The sequence below is a fragment of the Aegilops tauschii genome, chromosome 7, assembly GCF_002575655.3.
Source record: "Aegilops tauschii subsp. strangulata cultivar AL8/78 chromosome 7, Aet v6.0, whole genome shotgun sequence".
In the NCBI taxonomy this organism is placed as follows: Eukaryota; Viridiplantae; Streptophyta; class Magnoliopsida; order Poales; family Poaceae; genus Aegilops; species Aegilops tauschii.
Genome location: NC_053041.3, coordinates 82970097 through 82982864, shown reverse-complemented (window position 1 = coordinate 82982864; position 12768 = coordinate 82970097). Strand labels below are relative to the sequence as shown.

The 12768-nt window shown below is 47.9% G+C and overlaps 1 non-coding gene across 1 annotated transcript; it reads left to right on the top strand.

Annotated features, from left to right (window-relative positions):
- The first annotated feature begins 3856 nt into the window (after window positions 1-3856).
- Window positions 3857-3928, top strand: TRNAP-UGG (transfer RNA proline (anticodon UGG)). The gene has a single exon. It is a non-coding gene; the product is annotated as a tRNA-Pro (tRNA).
- The last annotated feature ends 8840 nt before the right edge of the window (window positions 3929-12768 follow it).

Sequence of the window (12768 nt, the reverse complement as noted above, 5' to 3'; positions counted from 1 at the left end):
ACAGCCGCACCCTTGATGAAACACTCGAGAACATGCACGCCCTCAACAGGATGTTTGGCCTCGACACCGAGAAGGCTGTCATGGAGCAGAAGATCAACACAAAGGTGGAGAAACAGCAAACCCAAAACTGAGACCAGCGGTCTAGTTTCTGCCTGTAGATCCACATATACTCCCAATCTGTCCTGACTCTAATTCCAATTTTGTTTAACCATCTCTTACTGGGCCCTCCATTGTATAGTGAATTAGCGCCTGCCATTGCAGGCGCCAAATATGTTTTTTTTAGAAAAGGAGGAGGACCCCGGCCTCTGCATCTGGGCGATGCATACGGCCATTTTATTAATTATTCTCACAAGACCTTACAAAGTGATACAACAGTAAGACTAAAGCCACCGTCTAAACAACAACTGTCCAACTCCTATCCAAATGATGAAGGGGCGCTAATAGTCTGGGCCTAATTTTTTTTTCGAAAAGGGGTTCTCCCCGGCCTCTGCATCAAGATTGATGCATACGGCCATATTATTGATAAAAAAAAGGTCTCACAAGGTTCCAAAATCTCCAACCGAAAACAAAATAATCAGAGGGCAGCTCACACAGAGCTAAAGAGGCTAGACACACAGACTAGCCAAGATAATATGCCACAACCGGCTGGCTAAAGATAGATAGGTAAACTAATTGCCTATCCTATTACATGACCGCCATCCAAACCGGTTGAAGATATCCCGAGCTACCATCTCCCAGCGGATAGATCCAGTAACCAAATGCTCCCTGGCCTCCGTCGGAGTGAGTAGCGACCATGAACGGATCACAGCCGTGGCTCAGAAAATAGTCTGGGCCTAATACCAAACAGACATCGCAGCCAAACCTAAACATCTAACACCTGAGGTCCCAACCAGGACGCCTGCCGGGTATGGGGCACCTACCAGTCCGGCGCACTCCTCAATCAGGATGCCTGCCGGGTATGAGGCCGCCGCAGCCACCTGCCACCAATCCATCTTCAGTGCTGTAGTGCTACACCACCTTGCTCGGCCTCTCTGCCATCGACGCCACCACGACGCCCGATAACGTCACCCTCCTGCGCGAGTCCCTCGCCACACATCGGGCACCGAGTCTCCACCGCGCCACGCCGCCGAGAAACGCCACCATTAATGTGCAGGATGAATCACCGCTGCACCAATTATTCCGTCCACTGGTCCCTCGAGCCCGTGTACACCTCCAAGATTGACGCCACAAGAGGGAAACGACACAATAATGCCGCCATCATCCGATCTACTGATCTAGGGTTTCCCCCGGAGATAGCAGATAGTGGCCTGGAACTTCTCAACAATGATGCCTTCAACAAGGGAACGACATCGAATAGTGCCGCCATCGCCAGCCTCGGCAGCAGCCGCGAGCAGGTCTTCACCCAGATCTGTTCCAAATGGCCACCATCAAGCGTCTTGTGCACGGATCGTCCACCACCGCGGCCGCCGCGTCGCCCGTCGCAAGTCCACAGCCGCCGACACATCCTCCGCCGTCCGGGGCCGCCGCCCCGGGATCCAGCCCTCGCTGGCCACCGGAACGAAGCCACCGAGCCCCATCGAGAGCGGCCAACGGGGGCGGAGAAGCTAGATCCGGCCAAGCCCGGCCAGGATCCGGCCTCTCCCCGCGCTGAAGCCACTCCCGCGGCCATGCATCTCGCCCGCGCCCGAGGCGACGCAGGCAGCGCATGCGCGCGCAACGCCGCGGAAAGGGGAAACGCCCCGCCGCCACCTTCCCTGGGGCGCGCGCGGACTTCGCCGGCGGCCCCTCTAGCGGTGGCGGAGCGAGGGAGGGGGCGTGGGGGACCTGGCGGCGGCGGCGTTAGGGTTCCCCTGTGTCGCCCGGGGCGACGCGGGAGCGGGCGAGTCCGATGGTGCCAAATATGTTGAGACAGCAAAATGTCTGTACTCCACAACAGCTTTTGTGCATTATCATGGATGCTGCAGCATGGCCTCTGATTCACAGGAGAAGCGGAGGAAAATACATAGAAATAGAAATTTTTCTGTAGTGGCAATATTCATTCATGTGATTCAAATGAATGACTCAGACAAAAAATGGATGGATTTTTCCTTTGGTTTGAGTTTCAAAGACACAACAAAGCAATTTTACAATCCACACTAATCTCTTTCTCTATTTCTACGTAAAAGAAACACCTGAGGCGGAGGGAAATGTTTCTTAATACTGAGGGCATTGAGATGTCTGTAATCCACACATAGGCATCATGAATCATCCTTCTTTTGCACATGAAGAACTGGTGCTGTGAAAGGACTGTGGCTGATTCTGATCACTCCCTGCCTCAGCGTTTCCGCCACTCTTGCTGCTCGATCATGTTCTGTTCTGGGTTGTAACTGTAGGGACGCAAATTCATTGGCCGAGCACTTGGCACCAGAGGAATTGTGCGACCGAAATCCCTTTGTGGCGGTGGCTCTACAAGCCTCTCACTAGTAACCCCATCTTTCTCGGGGACAGAGATCAGGTGACATGCATCTTTGCATGTCACCGTGTGCCTTGCGGCCCGAATTCAAATTTAAATATTACGAAAAAATCTGAAAAAAAAATGATGCATGTTCACAGCACATATTAAGATAACCCCTAAAAAATTCAGATCAAAATTTGAAACATACAATTTCTCTTTTTTGCTTCTCGATGTATGTTTCAAATTTTGATCTGAATTTTTTAGGTTTCTCTTTTTTGCTTCTCGATGTATGTTTCAAATTTTGATCTGAATTTTTTAGGGGTTATCTTAATATGTGCTGTGAACATGCATGATTTTTTTCAGATTTTTTCGTAATATTTAAATTTGAATTCGGGCCGCAAGGCACACGATGACATGCAAAGGTGCATGTCACATGATCTCTGTCCCTTTCTCGGAACAGTATGCAAGATTAGCCTGCAATGATGACTTTGTAAGGAAACAACATGACACATCAAAAGAAAGGGGGTGCCAAGTAACAGTCTCAAACTGACCTCAATGGCCCCCCTTAGCAACTTGGCAGGGAAATCCTTGCTCTTCCGGAAGTCAGCACTCAGCAGTCAACTCATACTCCTTGTACACTTAGCATCCAACTGAGAACAGGCATACTAGTTATCCATTTGATATGCAGCCAAAATGAAAAATGGAATAATGACCTCATTCCTAAGATCTTTCGGGAGTCGGGTTGCCTAAACGGACATGAGTTCTTGCCACTGTAGGAAAGGGAGCTCAGGGCTGTATAGGCAGTTTAGCAAATCTTGTAGAACGTACCTGAAAGAAAAGGTACAGTCAGGAACTTATGATTGTAGAAAGATAGTATAGTGCGCCACACAATTAAGAGGTTAGTAGTCCTTTCGGTTCCTCAAAGGAAGATGCAAATTCAGTTCATGGAGACCGCGAGCACGCCTATAAGCCAACAATGCCTCCACCTTGCCGTTGGTGGAATGGAAGGCATTTAAGCGCTGGCCGGTCCACGACGATCTTCAGCGCGAGCCATAAGATGGCCCAGCAGTGGTCACCATTTTTCGGGTCATCGCCACCGCCTCTTCCTGCAAACCAGCGAGAAGACGGGCAAACGGTCTAAGCTGTCGTTCAAATTCTCTTCTCGCACACCGCTTCCACAAAATCCTCCCACACCCTCGCGCTTGAACATGCGCGTTGGTCCGCTGCGCCGGTGAAATACACCACCGTGGTGTCCATCCTAGGCAGGCGCTCCGACCGACATGACAGGCCCGAAAATAAGGCTCACACTTCAGGCGCCGTTCCATGGCATTTCAGTTTTCTTTAGTGAAGCTTGCATCGGTTTAGCCTGATCAGGAAATTTAGCCAATAAGTAAGAGGTACTGTTAATTAATTCCCAAGGAAGGGCGTTTGGTCTAGTGGTATGATTCTCGCTTTGGGTGCGAGAGGTCGCGAGTTCGATTCTCGCAACGCTCCCATTTTTTTCCCTGCTTCTCACCTCAATTTGTAGGCTGGAGCTCACCGTAGATCCATCTAACATATGCCCTCCAAACTTTCTCCGGATCTGAAACAAATCACATTGTATGCAATCTTGTTTTTCTCCTCTTTATTAATCAAGTTTGCTAGCATGTTGTATGTGTTAGTACAAATTTAGTTTCTCTGCAACTGAAACGAGCCCAATATATGCACTTTTGTTCTTATCCTCTTTAGTATTACCTCTGTCTTAAATTACTTGTCTTAAAATTTTCTAGATAGACACATCCAAGGCATGTAATTCGGCACGGAGTATTAATCAAGTTTGTCGGCATGTTGTGTTTGTTACAAATTTTGTAGTGCACTTGCGTACAGAGCTAGGTTCCTTGTGGTGGAACCAAGTCCTAGACTGCATTTGCGAAACGAGCTATAGGTTCCTTGCGTTGGAACCAACAAGTCCTAGACTTTGATATAAAAAAAGGTCCTAGACTTAGCACAAGTGTTCTCATTTTTCAAAGTTTTTTTTCAAGAGTACGCCAATGGCATACCTTTATATTATAGAAGGCAGAATATATGTACAAGAGCCCGGACGAGATGCGAACAAATCGTCGGGGGAGACACACACACTACTCCGACACCCACAAGAAACCTCAATCTATTGTCTCGTAAAAGGATCTAGAGCTCCGAAACCGCCGAGACCGGCCTTCTTCCATTCTTCAATCTCTTCTTGAATGTCATCTCTCAGTTGCAGGGGAGATCTCTGTCTCGATCTGTTGTTGAAGACACGGGCATTGCGTTGCTTCCAGAGCGCCCACGCAATAAGAATCACTATCGAGTCGATGCTCCTCTTGTACCTCCCAGAGAAACGCCTCCGTTGGTCCCACCACCAGTTTAAGAACGTGAGATTTGAGCTGGGTGTGAGAATGTTGATGTTCCAAGCACTGAAGCAGGCGTGCCACACCTCTCGAGCGTAAACACATTGTGCAAGGATATGATCCACGTTGTCCTCCTCCTGAAGGCAAGTGTAGCAAGGGGATGGAGCATCTTGCAGGCCATGCCGGGCTCGGCGGTCGGAGGTCCACAGCCGATATTGACTAGCCAAACACATGAAGATCTTACACTTGAGCGGTGCCCAGCTACGCCAAATGCAACCGGCGGTCGGGGAGCGGATGTAGCTCGTGCATAGTCTGTTGTAAGTGGACCTAGCTGTGTCTTGCGCAACGCGTCGCATGGCCACTCGAAGTGATCAGGCTCATCCACGTTTCTCTCCATAGTGCTAATGGCTTGGATCAGCATGTAAACTTGCATGTGCCCCAAGAAAGTGAGCTCTCCATTGATGTCATTCGTCCAGGCATTGTCAAGGAGGGCATCGCGCACCGTTCTCCTATTGCTATCTCTTGTGCTGACAAGGTGAGACAGTAGCGGAGCAATGTCTTTCACTGCAGCACCATGGATCCACCGATCCTTCCAAAATAGAACCTTCCCACCCTCTCCAATGGTGATCTTGACCAGACTGTCAAAGACAGCTCGTGCTTGCTCATCAACCATGAGGTGGAGGCCTTGCCATGGCCTGGTCGGGTCCGTTCTCCTTAGCCATTCCCAACGAACACGAAGTGCAAGAGCTTGAACCTCCAGATTTTTCACACCCAGTCCACCGAAGCACGTTGGCCTACATACCGTCTCCCAAGCGACTACGCATTGACCTCCATGACTCTTACCCTTACCAGCCCAGAAAAAGGAGTGCATCCACTTGTTAATGTCCTCCAAGACCAAAGAAATCCGACCATCTTATAGCTCGCCAAGAAATACTTAATGCTACGATCTGGGGTCTTACCATTTCCGAAGGAACTGGGGCTACATTTCTTTTCAATTTCCATTCAAGAGGGTCGAGCACCAGAAGTTGATGAACCGGTCTGGCCGCGATCACAGTCTTGACGAGCACAAGTCTGCCCGGTCTTTGAATGAAACCACGCTGCCAGGCAGGAATGAAATGCCGTACCTGGTCTAGAAGTGGTTGCCAGTCGGCATGGGTAAGTTGATTGATCGCCAGCTGAAGCCCCAAGTAGCGGCAGGGAAATTTTGCAAGCTTGCAGTGCAGCACCTCCTCCACTCTTTGCTGGTCGCTATCGTTCTGCTTGATGAGGATCGCATGTGATTTGTTGTAGTTGATCTTAAGGCCTGATGCTTCACCGAACATATCAAATGCTGCTCTAACGAAGTTTAGGTCTTGATACGATGGCCTTAAGAACAGAGCAAGGTCATCCGCATAGAGGGAGAGGCGTTGGTTCACCGAGATACCTCTGAACGAGCTCAACACACCAGTCTCTGTGGCCTACTTCATGAGATAAGTGAGGGAATCCATCGCAATAGCGAATAACAGCGGCGAGACCGGATCGCCCTACCGAAGGCCCTTGGCATGGTGGAAACGTCTACCTGGGACCCCATTGACCACCACACGGGTGTTGGCAGATTGAAGGAGCATAGAGATCCATCTAATCCATCTTTGTCCAAAGCCCCTAGTGTTGGAAATATGCCCTAAAGGCAATAATAAAATGGTTATTATTGTATTTCCTTGTTCATGATAATTGTCTATTGTTCATGCTATAAATATGTTATCCGGAAATCGTAATACATGTGTGAATACATAGACCATAACATGTCCCTAGTGAGCCTCTAGTTGACTAGCTCGTTGATCAATAGATGGTTACGGTTTCCTGACCATGGACATTGGATGTCATTGATAACGGGATCACACCATTAGGAGAATGATGTGATGGACAAGACTCAATCCTAAGCATAGCACTAGATCGTGTAGTTCGTTTGCTAAAGCTTTTCTAATGTCAAGTATCATTTCCTTAGACCATGAGATCGTGCAACTCCCGGATACCATAGGAATGCTTTGGGTGTACCAAACGTCACAACGTAACTGGGTGGCTATAAAGGTGCACTACAGGTATCTCCGAAAGTGTCTGTTGGGTTGGCACGGATCGAGACTGGGATTTGTCACTCCGTATGACGGAGAGGTATCTCTGGGCCCACTCGGTAATGCATCATCATAATGAGCTCAATATGTGACTAAGTAGTTAGTCACGGGATCATGCATTACAGAATGAGTAAAGTGACTTGCCGGTAACGAGATTGAACGAGGTATTGGCATACCGACGATCGAATCTCGGGCAAGTAACGTACCGATTGACAAAGGGAATTGTATACGGGATTGCTTGAATCCTCGACATCGTGGTTCATCCGATGAGATCATCGTGGAACATGTGGGAGCCAACATGGGTATCCAGATCCCGCTGTTGGTTATTGGCTAGAGAGCTGTCTCGCTCATGTCTGCATGATTCCCGAACCCGTAGGGTCTACACACTTCTGGTTCGATGACGCTAGGGTTACAAGGAAGATTTGTATGTGATTATCGAATGTTTTTCGGAGTCCCGGATGAGATCCCGGACGTCACGAGGAGTTCCGGAATGGTCCGGATGTGAAGATTTATATATGGGAAGTCATCATACGGTCACCGGAAATATTCGGGGGTATACCGGTATTGTACCGGGACCACCGGAGGGGTTCCGGGGGTCCACCGGGAGGGTCCACCTGCCCCGGAGGGCCTTATGGGCTGTAGGTGGAAGGGAACCAGCCCCTAAGTGGGCTGGGCGCCATTCCCCTAGGGCCCATGCGCCTAGGGTTGGGGGGAACCCTAAAGGGGGCGCCCCCCTTGCTTGGGGGGCAAGCCCCCTCCCCCTTGGCCGCCGCCCCCCCTCTAGATCTCATCTAGAGGGGCCGGCCCCCTTCCCCCTTCTCCCTATAAATAGAGGGGTGGAGGGAGGGCTGCAGCACCACATCCAAGGCGCAGCCCCTCCCCTCCCCAACACCTCTCCTCCTCCGCGTGAGCTTGGCGAAGCCCTGCCGAAGAACTGCCACTCCATCACCACCACGCCGTCGTGCTGCTGTTGGAGTCCTCTTCCTCAACCTCTCCCTCCTCCTTGCTGGATCAAGGTGCGGGAGACGTCACCGGGCTGCACGTGTGTTGAACGCGGAGGTGCCGTTGTTCGGCGCTAGGATCGGAATCCACCGTGATCTGAATCGCTACGAGTACGACTCCCTCATCCGCGTTCTTGCAACTCTTCCGTCTCACGATCTTCAAAGGTATGAAGATGCACTCCTCTCTCTCGTTGCTAGTAAACTCCATAGATTGATCTTGGTGATGCGTAGAAAAATTGTAATTTCTGCAACGATCCCCAACAGTGGCATCATGAGCTAGGTCTATGCGTAGTTTCTATGCACGAGTAGAACACAAGTTGTTGTGGGCGTCGATTTTGTCAATTTACTTGCCGTTACTAGTCCTATCTTGATTCGGCGGCATCGTGGGATGAAGCGGCCCGGACCGACCTTACACGTACGCTTACATGAGACAGGTTCCACCGACTGACATGCACTAGTTGCATAACGTAGCTAGCGGGTGTCTGTCTCTCCCACTTTAGTCAGATCGGATTCGATGAAAAGGGTCCTTATGAAGGGTAAATAGAAATTGGCATATCACGTTGTGGTTTGGCGTAGGTAAGAAACGTTCTTGCTAGAAACCTATAGCAACCACGTAAAAATTTGCAACAACAATTAGAGGACGTCTAACTTGTTTTTGCAGCATGTGTCATGTGATGTGATATGGCCAGAAGAATGTGATGAATGATATATGTGATGTATGAGATTGATCATGTTCTTGTAATAGGAATCACGACTTGCATGTCGATGAGTATGACAACCGGCAGGAGCCATAGGAGTTGTCTTAATTTATTTATGACCTGCGTGTCAACTGAAACGTCATGTAATTACTTTACTTTATTGCTAACCGTTAGCCATAGTAGTAGAAGTAATAGTTGGCGAGACAACTTTATGAAGACACGATGATGGAGATCATGGTGTCATGCCGGTGGTGATGATGATCATGGCGCCCCGAAGATGGAGATCAAAAGGAGCAAAATTGATATTGGCCATATCATGTCACTATTTGATTGCATGTGATGTTTATCATGTTTTACATCTTATTTGCTTAGAACGACGGTAGCCTAAATAAGATGATCTCTCACTAAAATTTCAAGAATTGTGTTCCCCCTAACTGTGCACCGTTGCTAAAGTCCGTTGTTCCGAAGCACCACGTGATGATCGGGTGTGATAGGTCCTAACGTTCGCATACAACGGGTGTAAGCCAGATTTACACACGCAATACACTTAGGTTGACTTGACGAGCCTAGCATGTACAGACATGGCCTCGGAACACGGAAGACCGAAAGGTCGAACATGAGTCGTATAGAAGATACGATCAACATGAATATGTTCACCGATGATGACTAGTCCGTCTCACGTGATGATCGGACACGGCCTAGTTGACTCGGATCATGTATCACTTAGATGACTAGAGGGATGTCTGTCTGAGTGGGAGTTCATTAATAATTTGATTAGATGAACTTAATTATCATGAACTTAGTCTAAAATCTTTACAATATGTCTTGTAGATCAAATGGCCCACGCTAATGTCAACCTCAACTTCAACGCGTTCCTAGAGAAAACCAAGCTGAAAGACGATGGTAGCAACTATACGAACTGGGTCCGGAACTTGAGGATCATTCTCATAGCTGCCAAGAAAGCATATGTCCTTGAAGCACCGCTAGGTGAAGCACCCGTCCCAGCAAACCAAGACGTTATGAACGCCTGGCAAACACGTGTTGATGATTACTCCCTGGTTCAGTGCGGCATGCTTTACAGCTTAGAACCGGGGCTCCAAAAGCGTTTCGAGCAGCACAGAGCATATGAGATGTTCCAAGAGCTGAAAGTGGTTTTCCAAGCTCATGCCCGGGTCGAGAGATATGAAGTCTCCAACAAGTTCTACAGTTGTAAGATGGAGGAGAATAGTTCTGTCAGCAAGCACATACTCAAAATGTCTGGGTTGCACAACCGCTTATCTCAGCTGGGAGTTAATCTCCCGGATGATGCGGTCGTTGACAGAATCCTTCAGTCGCTCCCACCTAGCTACAAGAGCTTTGTGATGAACTTCAATATGCAGGGGATGGAAAAGACCATTCCTGAGGTATATTCAATGCTGAAATCAGTGGAGGTGGAGATCAAAAAGGAACATCAAGTGTTGATGGTGAATAAAACCACTAAGTTCAAGAAAGGCAAGGGTAAGAAGAACTTCAAGAAAGACGGCAAGGGAGTTGCTGCGTCCGGTAAGCAAGCTGCCGGGAAGAAGACAAAGAATGGACCCAAGCCTGAGACTGAGTGCTTTTATTGCAAGGGAAACAATCACTGGAAGCGGAACTGCCCCAAGTACTTAGCGGATAAGAAGGCCGGGAATACCAAAGGTATATGTGATATACATGTTATTGATGTGTACCTAACCAGCGCTCGTAGTAGCTCCTGGGTATTTGATACCGGTGCAGTTGCTCATATTTGTAACTCAAAGCAGGAGCTGCGGAATAAGCGGAGACTGGCGAAGGACGAGGTGACGATGCGCGTCGGGAATGGTTCCAAGGTCGATGTGATCGCCGTTGGCACGCTACCTCTACATTTACCTACGGGGTTAGTTTTAAACCTTAATAATTGTTATTTAGTGCCAGCTTTGAGCATGAACATTGTATCTGGATCTCGTTTGATGCGAGATGGCTACTCATTTAAATCCGAGAATAATGGTTGTTCTATTTATATGAGAGATATGTTTTATGGTCATGCCCCGCTGGTCAATGGTTTATTCTTAATGAATCTCGAACGTGGTGTTACACATATTCATAGTGTGAATGCCAAGAAATGTAAGGTTGATAATGATAGTCCCACATACTTGTGGCACTGCCGCCTTGGTCACATTGGTGTCAAACGCATGAAGAAACTCCATGCAGATGGACTTTTGGAGTCTCTTGATTATGAATCATTTGACACGTGCGAACCATGCCTCATGGGCAAAATGACCAAGACTCCGTTCTCCGGAACAATGGAGCGAGCAACCAACTTATTGGAAATCATACATACTGATGTGTGCGGTCCAATGAGCGTTGAGGCTCGCGGTGGCTATCGTTATGTTCTCACCCTCACTGATGACTTAAGTAGATATGGGTATGTCTACTTAATGAAACACAAGTCTGAGACCTTTGAAAAGTTCAAGGAATTTCAGAGTGAGGTTGAGAATCAACGTGACAGGAAAATAAAGTTCTTACGATCAGATCGTGGAGGGGAATATTTGAGTCACGAATTTGGCACACACTTAAGGAAATGTGGAATTGTTTCACAACTCACGCCGCCTGGAACACCTCAGCGTAATCGTGTGTCTGAACGTCGTAATCGCACTCTATTGGATATGGTGCGATCTATGATGTCTCTTACCGATCTACCGCTATCATTTTGGGGTTATGCTTTAGAGACTGCCGCATTCACTTTAAATAGGGCTCCGTCGAAATCCGTTGAGACGACACCGTATAAATTATGGTTTGGAAAGAAACCTAAGCTGTCGTTTCTTAAAGTTTGGGGATTGCGATGCTTATGTCAAGAAACTTCAACCTGAAAAGCTCGAACCCAAGTCGGAAAAATGCGTCTTCATAGGATACCCTAAGGAAACCATTGGGTATACCTTCTACCTCAGATCCGAAGGCAAGATCTTCGTTGCTAAGAACGGGTCCTTTCTGGAGAAAGAGTTTCTCTCGAAAGAAGTAAGTGGGAGGAAAGTTGAACTTGATGAGATGACCCCTCTCGAACTAGAAAGTAGTGCAGCACAAGAAAATGTTTCTGTGGTGCCTGCACCGACTAGAGAGGAAGTTAATGATGACGATCATGATCAAGTTACCACTGAACTTCGTAGGTCCACAAGGACACGTTCCGCACCAGAGTGGTACGCAACCCTGTCCTGGAAATCATGTTTTTGGACAACGGTGAACCTTCAAACTATGAAGAAGCAATGGCGGGCCCAGATTCCAACAAATGGCTTGAAGCCATGCAATCCGAGATAGGATCCATGTATGAAAACAAAGTATGGACTTTGACAGACTTGCCCGATGATCGGCGAGCGATAGAAAATAAATGGATCTTTAAGAAGAAGACGGACGCGGATGGAAATGTTACCATCTATAAAGCTCGACTTGTCGCTAAGGGTTATCGACAAGTTCAAGGAGTTGACTACGATGAGACCTTCTCACCCGTAGCGAAGCTGAAGTCCGTCCGAATCATGTTAGCAATTGTCGCATTCTACGATTATGAAATATGGCAAATGGACGTCAAAACGGCATTCCTTAACGGCTTCCTTAAGGAAGAATTGTATATGATGCAGCCGGAAGGTTTTGTCGATCCTAAGAATGCTGACAAGGTATGCAAGCTCCAGCGCTCAATCTATGGGCTGGTGCAGGCATCTCGGAGTTGGAACATTCGCTTTGATGAGATGATCAAAGCGTTTGGGTTTACACAGACTTATGGAGAAGCCTGTGTTTACAAGAAAGTGAGTGGGAGCTCCGTAGCATTTCTCATATTATATGTTGATGACATACTATTGATGGGAAATGATGTAGAATTCTTGGAAAGCATAAAGGCCTACTTGAATAAGTGTTTTTCAATGAAGGACCTTGGAGAAGCTGCTTACATATTAGGCATCAAGATCTATAGAGATAGATCGAGACGCCTCATAGGTCTTTCACAAAGCACATACCTTGACAAGATATTGAAGAAGTTCAATATGGATCAGTCCAAGAAGGGGTTCTTGCCTGTATTGCAAGGTGTGAGATTGAGCACGGCTCAATGCCCGACCACGTCAGAAGATAGAGAAAAGATGAGTGTCATCCCCTATGCCTCGGCCATAGGGTCTATTATGT